The sequence below is a fragment of the Salmo trutta genome, chromosome 6 (assembly GCF_901001165.1).
Source record: "Salmo trutta chromosome 6, fSalTru1.1, whole genome shotgun sequence".
Taxonomy (NCBI): domain Eukaryota; kingdom Metazoa; phylum Chordata; class Actinopteri; order Salmoniformes; family Salmonidae; genus Salmo; species Salmo trutta.
This window is the reverse complement of record NC_042962.1, coordinates 45,377,240-45,385,791: the sequence shown is the minus strand read 5'-3', so window position 1 is coordinate 45,385,791 and position 8,552 is coordinate 45,377,240.

Genomic DNA, 8,552 nt, shown 5'->3' with positions numbered 1-8,552 from the left:
AGTGTATGTAAACTGCCGACTTCAACTGTACATTTATACCTCTAAATGACTCTGAAACAACTTCCATTGACATGTGAATATGTCATAATATGGACACCGTACTGAAAGTCATAATGTATGAGTCAGTCTGGGACTTTTGTTGATGTGCTTGGTCACGCTCAACACGTGATAGCTGTGTAACGGTTCTCTGGGCAGACAGTTGCAACGCCAAGTGGCCAGAGAGGACACGTAAATAACAGCACAGCATCACTTGGCTGCTGCAGGCTGAGGCTATGCAGTTGGATAACTATAGGTCCCACAAAGCTAGCTATTTTGCTGCCCTTATTGTGCCCACAGGCTTAACAAACTGTAAATCTGTAGAAATCTCATTAAAGCAATACCGGAGTCTAGACTGGGGGATCTTCAGGCACGAGCGTTTATTACCCTATAGCGGATGCTGCCACATCCAGCAAGTAAACAAAGCGTAATCCTCTGAAAATGTTAGAGCTCACTGAAGCATAGATCTTCCTAAGCTGCACAACATCAGCTGAACTGGGAGTCCCAAACTGTATTAATGTATACTACAGATCATATATCAAAGTAAGTAGGTATTACTAAGCATATGTTTGTCTCTATATGTTAAACAAAGTCATGTGCGGTATCATATTTTTGGGTCATTGAAATGTATATTTAAAAAAAGATGATTTCATGTTTTGGCATGAGTTGATTGTTTGTACTTCATGTTGGATATTAGAGCAGGGTAAGCTTTACAAACAGATGTTTCATATGAAACAGGCTTTGCCAAAAGACATTCAGATACAGTGCCTTCAGAAAGTATTCACATCGCTTGACTTTTTCAACATTTTCTAGTGTTACAGCCTGAATTTAAGCTGAGCTGAGCTGAACTAAAATATCCCAGAAATGTTTCATATGCACAAAAAGCTTATGTGTGCATAAATTTGTTTACGTCCCTGTTAGTGAGCATTTCTCCTTTTCCAAGATAATCCATCCACCCAACAGGTAGATGGCATATCAATAAGCTGATTAAACAGCATGATTATTACACAGGTGCACCTTTTGCTGGGGGACAATAAAAGGCCACTCTAAAATGTGCAATTTTATCACACAAAACAATATCACAGATGTATTGAGGGCGCGTGCAATTGGCATGCTGACTGGAGGAATGTCCACCAGAGCTGTTGCCAGATCATTTAACATTAATTTCTCTACCATAATCTGCCTCCAACATAATTTTAAAGAAATTGCAGAGCATGTGTATGGCGTCGTGTTTTGTTATGGTATGGGCAGGCATGAGCTACGGACAACGAAGAGAAATGGCATTTTATCAATGGCAATATGAATGCACAGAGATACCATGACGGGATCCTGAGGCCCATTGTCGTGCCATTCATCCTCCGCCATCACCTCATGTTTCAGCATGATAATGCACTGCCCCATATCGTAAGTTTCTGTACACAATTCCTGGAAGCTGAAAATGTCCCAGTTCCTGCATACTCACCAGACATGTTCATGTTCCCGCCGATATCCAGCAACTTCGCACAGCCATTGAAGACGAGTAGGACAACATTCCACAGGCGCAATCAACAGCCTGATCAACTCTATGCGAAGGAGATGTGTCGCACTACATGAGACAAATGGTTGTCACACCAGATACTGACTGGTTTTCTGTTCCACGCCCCTACTTTTTTTTAAGGTATCGCTGACCAACAGATGCATATCTGTATTCCCAGTCATGTGAAATCCATAGATTAGTGCCTAATTTATTTATTTCAATTGACTGATTTCCTTATATGAACTGTAACTCTGTAAAATCTTTGAAATTGTTGCATGTTGTGTTTATATTTTTGTTCAGTATATATTAAATTGAGATTTTTGGTCACAGGCCTACACACAATACCCCATAATGTCAGTGGAATTATGTTTTTAGAAATGTTTACAAATTCATAAAAAATGAAAAGCTGAAATGTCTTGAGTCAATAAGTATTAAACCCCTTTGTTATGGCAAGCCTAAGTAAGTTCAGGAGTAAAAATGTGCTCAACAAGTCACATAATAAGTTGCATAAGTGTTTAACAGGATTTTTGAATGACTACCTCATCTCTGCACCCCACACATAAAATTATCTGTAAGGTCCCTCGGTCGAGCAGTGAATTTCAAACACAGATTCAACCACAAAGATCAGGGAGGTTTTCCAATGCCTCGCAAAGAAGGGCACCTATTGGTAGATGGGTAAAAAAAAAAGGTACATTGAATATCCCTTTGAGCATGGTGAAGCTATTAATTACCCTTTGGATGGTATATCAATACACCCAATCACTACAAAGATACAGGTATCCTTCCTAACTTAGTTGCCTGGAAAGAAGGAAACTGCTCAGGGATTTCACCATGAGGCCAATGGTGACTTTTAAACAGTTACACAGTTTAATGTCTGTGATAGGAGAAAAATTAGGATGGATCAACAACTGTACTTACTCCAAAATACTAATCTTAATTATAGAGTGAAAAGAAGGAAGTATTCACATAATAAAAATATTTCCACACATGTATCCTGTTTGCAACAAGGCATTACGTAAAACTGCAAAAACAAAACAATGGCAAAGAAATTAACTTTATGTCCTGAATACAAAGCTTTGAGTAACACTCCTCATATTTTCAAGCATGGTGGTGGCTGCATCATTTTATGGGTATGCCTGGCATCGGTAAGGACTAGGGATTTAAAAAATAAAATAAAATAAACGGAATAGAGCTAAGCAAAGGCAAAATCCTAGAGGAAAACCTGGTTCAGTCTGCTATCCAACAGACACTGGGAGACAAATTCACCTTTCAGCAGGACAATAACCTAAAACACAAGGCCAAATATACACTGGAGCTGCTTACCAAGATAGAATTGAGTGGCCTAGTTACAGTTTAGACATAAATTGTCTTGAAAGTCTACGTCAAGACTTGAAAATGGCTGTCTAGCAATGATAAACAACAAACTTGACAGAGCTTGAAGAATTTTAAACTAATAATATGCAAATATTATTCAATCCAGGTGTGCAAAGCTCTTAGAGACTTAGCCAGAAAGACTCACGGCATTAATCGCTGCCAAAGGTGATTTTAACATGTATCGACTTAGGGGTGTGAATACTTATGTAAATGAGATATTTCTGTGTAATATTTCTTGAAATACATTAGCAAAAATGTCTAAAAACATGTTTTCACTTTTTCATTACGGGGCCTTATGTTTAGATTGGTGAGAGAGAAAAAAAATCAATTTAATCCATTTTGAATTCAGGCTTTACTCTTAACAACAGAATGTGGAATACAGAATGTGTAAGGCACTCATCCTCAACGTCTGTTTGTTATGAGAGGATTATTTATTGAGACATAAATAGTGTAGTCTTCAGAAATGTACACAACATAGTCCTACACCGAGAGAACAAAACATTAGCGACACCTTCCTAATATTGAGTTGCACCCTGCCCTCAGAACAGTCTCAATTCGACTCTACAACGTGTCGAAAGCGTTCGACAGGGATGCTGGCCCTTGTTGACTCCAATGCTTCCCACAGTTGTGTCAAGTTGGCTGGATGTCCTTTGGGTGGTGGACAATTCTTGATACACATGGGAAACTGTTTGGCGTGAAAAACCCAGCAGCGTTGCAGTTCTTGACACACTCAAACCGGTGCGCCTGGCACCTACTACCATACCCCGTTCAAAGACACTTAAATATTTTGTCTTGCCCATTCACTCTCTGAATCACACACATACACAATCCATGTCTCAATTGTTTCAATGCTTAAAAATCATTCTTTAACCTGTCTACTCCCCTTCATCTACATTGATTGAAGTGGATTTAACAGGTGACATCAATATGGGATCATAGCTTTCCCCTGGATTCATCTGGTCAGTCTATGTCGTGGAAAGAGCAGGTGTTCCTAATGTTTTGTACACTCTGGGTACTTTGTGTGTCACCAAGAAGTGCACATTCACATGATACAGCATGTGCATTGAATATCATCCCTCCTGTCATACAACCAAACACACAGAGGGTGATTAAGAGAAAAATGGCCTTTGAGACTTTTCCAGTCACAAGCTTCATACTTATCCTCAATCAAACACCCCCAAAAAAGCACTTGTGTAGCATCAAGGAATTCCATCGGATGAGAGCCAAGTCAGTGAGTCAATAGGCGACGGATACTTATCCAGCTTTTATTAGGCCAGTGAATGAAGCGGTTTCCCCATTAACAGCAATAGGTCCTTAATCACAGCTCTACCGTCTGTGGCCGTCAGAGCTTGATTCGCCCGGACGGAGGGACAAACTGTTATTTAAAGAAGATACAATTAAGTTCCTCGCATAGGATTAGTGGTCAGTAGCATCTGCTGACTACCGGCCAGGAGGGGAGTCGAGAGGGGAGTCCCAGCTAAGGCCGTATTCTGATTAAAAGGGGACCTTCTTCCCTCTCCAGTCCCTTGTCCAGTCTTAGCCAGGGCCAAAAAAGCACGGAGAGGCCTGGCCAACGTTGGCGTACTGGATGTGGACACGACACAGCATGCCTAATAAAACGCCTGGCATTAACATGAACCCCCTCCTCTCCTCAGTCCACTCCTCATCCATCAGTTTTCAACTGGACTGGACATATGGGGTACATTAGGCTAATCGACAGGGAGGGAGTAGAAGCGGGCGTGAGGGGCTTATTTTGTTCGCATGCCACTCACCCTCCTTCAAACCCCCCCCCCCACCCACCCCCAGCAGAAGGTATTTTGGTAATGAATTTGACAGAGGTCAAGTTCACGAGAACCATGGCGTGTGTGGAAATCCACAGGGCTTATCTAACTGACCTTATGCGACGATGCAGAAGGGGTTAATACTGTGTGTGTGTGTGTGTGTGTGTGTGTGTCGGGGGGGGGGCTGTTGTCTCTTCTGATTGGAAATATCTGTCCATCGGCCTGTCAGAACACACATAGAACTGGATATCTTTTACCTACTGATATCGGATCTGTATAGCAAATATATATTTATCTAAGATCAATGTTTCGGTCACATAGAGTAGAGCGTTTTCTGTTCACTTCAAAATCACATCAACATTCCCCCAAAAGTTTCTGAGATTAGCCCCACGGCATTTTTTTTTTTGCATAGTACACACTTTGTGGTATTTGGCTATTTTGCGTGTTAGTTCAAGTGTTAAATGATGTGTTACTTTAAGTGTTAATCCATTCTAAGTTCAGAAGGGTAATGTGTTGAAACAGTGGGTCTACCCACTACTGGCTCTATAGGTCATCAGAGTCCAGACTGTATGGGGATTTGATGAAGTCGCACAGTTTCAAGATAAACTAAGATGAACACGGCAGCCAACTGTTGTCTGCTGTAATGTTGGGATAGTAGATGGTAGTCAGTTCATGACGGTGGTGTGGTGCAGTCACTGACCAGGAATGCCATGAGTGTCCATCTGACGTCCCTAAGCTTCATGTCCTGCAGATGAATGTGCAATTTGCGTGGATGGATCATTGCTGTGGATTTTGCAGAGCCAGGGGCAAAACAGGCTTCATTTCTTGAGGAACATCTTATGTCATCATGGTAAGTACCCTTCCATTAATGTGCAAGTCGAACCCTATCAATGTTGACCCCTTCTCTGAAATCTTGAGTCATTGGGTGTGTGTGTCACATGAATTGTGAATTAAAAAGTGTTTATGACAGAACAAAACACAATTTTATTCCCCATGAAAGTGCAAAAAACAACTTGTGACGGTTTTGCCTTTGTTTTGGAAACCACAATGCCATTTGAGAGCACAGCTAACTCTATCCAGCTGTGATGCTCACAAGTCTGTCCTGTTCTAAGAGTTGTAGAACCGGACAGCTGTTCTCTTGAAGACAACTTGGATCTGGATTTACCCCATCCATCACTGTTTGTACTCTCTCTGTGTGTGTGTGTGTGTGTGTGCGTGTGTGTGTGTGTGTGTGTGTGTGTGTGTGTGTGTGTGTGTGTGTGTGTGTGTGTGTGTGTGTGGTAGGGGTCTCCCCTGTGTGTGCCCACCACATACTAGTGTTCACAGGAAATTGACCACAGCTTTGAAGATGCGGATCAAGGGATTTTTTTTCTCCAATGGGGGATCACAAGTTAGTTCTAAGCCACATTGGTTTTGATATATGTTGACTGTTGATGCGTTTGGATGAGGGAACCATGCTTGTCATCATAGTTAAACATGTGGTAAGTTGTTGTTGGTTTGAACCCCACTTGAACTCCCGGATGTTCCAGCGGTGCGTAGGCATGGGATGTGAGGTGACATGTTTATGTAATTTGGCAGAAGTGAGTTGGGATATCTTTGGGTCGTGTATCTTGCTTTGAAAGAGATGGGTAGAGTGTATCATGTTCAGGTCTCTACGTTGTCATGTCTGCCACAATCCCACTGAGATTAGGCCTAGCTAACAAATGACAACTCATTATTAAATGTTTCAGGAAGAGCCTTCATAGGCCATGCAATGTCCATCAAAGCAAAATCAACATTCCTTTTGCAATTCCAAGCATTCGTTATTTGTGTACTTAAATCATTTATTTAATCAGCGAATGAATCATTTAAGCCATTATCAGTTTATCAAGCCACTGTCATTCAATCGTACATTAACGGTATCAGAATATCTGTTATTGGTCAGAGTGAACACAATACCCCTCCAGAGAGGGCAGTGTATCCTACCTACTGCAGCGTGAGTACAGTAATATAATAACTCTATCCAGCTGGCTAAACTCAGTCACTGTCACAGATACACAGGTTAACGGATCAATTGAATGATCATTCCCGCCGTTTGGTGATTGAGATGAGATGAGATCCTGTGACAATGAGGCTGTAGACAGCTGGTGTGTCTGATCAGCACAGATTGGTTTTAGTGGCACTAATAAAGCCGATTAGCTATTGGACCGCAGGCCCATTAACCTGATACAGACACCATGTATGCTATCAGTGTGTGTGTGTGTGTGTGTGTGTGCGTGCGTGTGCGCGTGCGTGTGTGTGTGTGCGCGTGCGTGTGCGTGAGTGTGTGTGTGTGTGTGCCACACTTCCTCAGACACTAACACACACAACGTTAAAAGGAAGAGTATAGTTAAGAGACATAGACTAAATAGCTCACTTTCAGCAAAGTTGTCTGAAAGTACAGTGCAGAAAATCCACTATCTGCAATGATTAGATCCCTGTGCCTGGCTGCATAAAACAAGCCTTGAGTCTAGCGACAGAGGTCTAGATAGAGGTGCACAGTGACGCTGAGGTAACATGCTGTCTGGAAGGTGCAAAGCCTCGACTGGAGGAGTCTAGGGAACGCCTCAGAACACACTGAGAAGACAGGAGAGCCCAAGCAGCTCAAGCTGTTCAATATTTAATGCTTGGTTGGTTCCTCTTTTTCTCAAGTGTCAAAGGAGCCCCCCAGAGTACCACAGACAATACTGTGAAAACAAACATTCACTGGATGTTTCTCTTTTAGGGTCTATCTATGTTGACCTATCAGATATCTGGATATAGGAATTCCTGGCTGACTGAGCCTATGATAATAGTTATTGTAAAAGATTAGGAGTAAGGGAAGATGGGAGAGAAAATGGAAGAATTCGCTGTCCAATAACCTCACAAATGGTAAATTATCTAAATCTTTGTAAGTGCGTTACTTTTGGCAGCCAACAGTGCCATTTAAGGACATACAAGCAATTCAATTAAATTCAATTAAAACATTGACTTCATATAGGGATCATGGAGAATATAGTTTCCATTTTTAATACTGTTTCTCCTCACATTTACAAATGACTCTAGGAAAGCAACATTGTCCTCACGTTAGTCACTAACCACAGTGTGAGGGCAATAAGGATCTGATACCCGGACGTCTCAGGTGGAATCCAACCTCTGGGCTCTACAGAGCAGGTTGGCATTTATTGTCATGAATCTTGACTTGGAGGCAGCTCTGCAGAGTACTCGCTAGCTAGCACAGCCACAAAGTCATACAATCTAACCCTAATCTTAACCACACTGCTAATCCTAATGCCTAACCCTAGCCTTAAATTCAAAGCACATTTTAGTTTTCGTGAATTTTTACGCCATAGACAATTTTGACTTTGCAGCTGGCCCATTTAGCGGGAAATCGCCGAGTTCTGCCTCCAGGGCAACGTCAACCTGCGTCTACAGAGCTCCTCATTGTTTATTGTTCGAACTTGAGCCACCTCTTTAAAGGAAGTTAAAACCATCATGATAGCCCATGAAGATCAAATTACTTTGTACCCATCATTCCTTCACAAAGTGTTCAATTGTGTCCTGTTGTGGCTTTCTTCGACAGTGAACAAAGCTCTCTACAGTTGAACTGTACATGTTGTATAGGTGTACAGTGGAATATTTTTATTATGCGCTCCATGGCCTGTGAAAGCAATCTGGCATCAAAGGGAAGCCAAGATAGAGGTAACACAATGCTACATCAGTGACCGTACAGTAGGACTGTTAAGGTGTGCTTCTCGGCCCTACAACCCCCCCCCCCCCACTCCCCCCCCCCCCCACTCCCCCCCCCCCCCCACTCCTCTCCCCCCTTCCCACAGTGATGTAACATA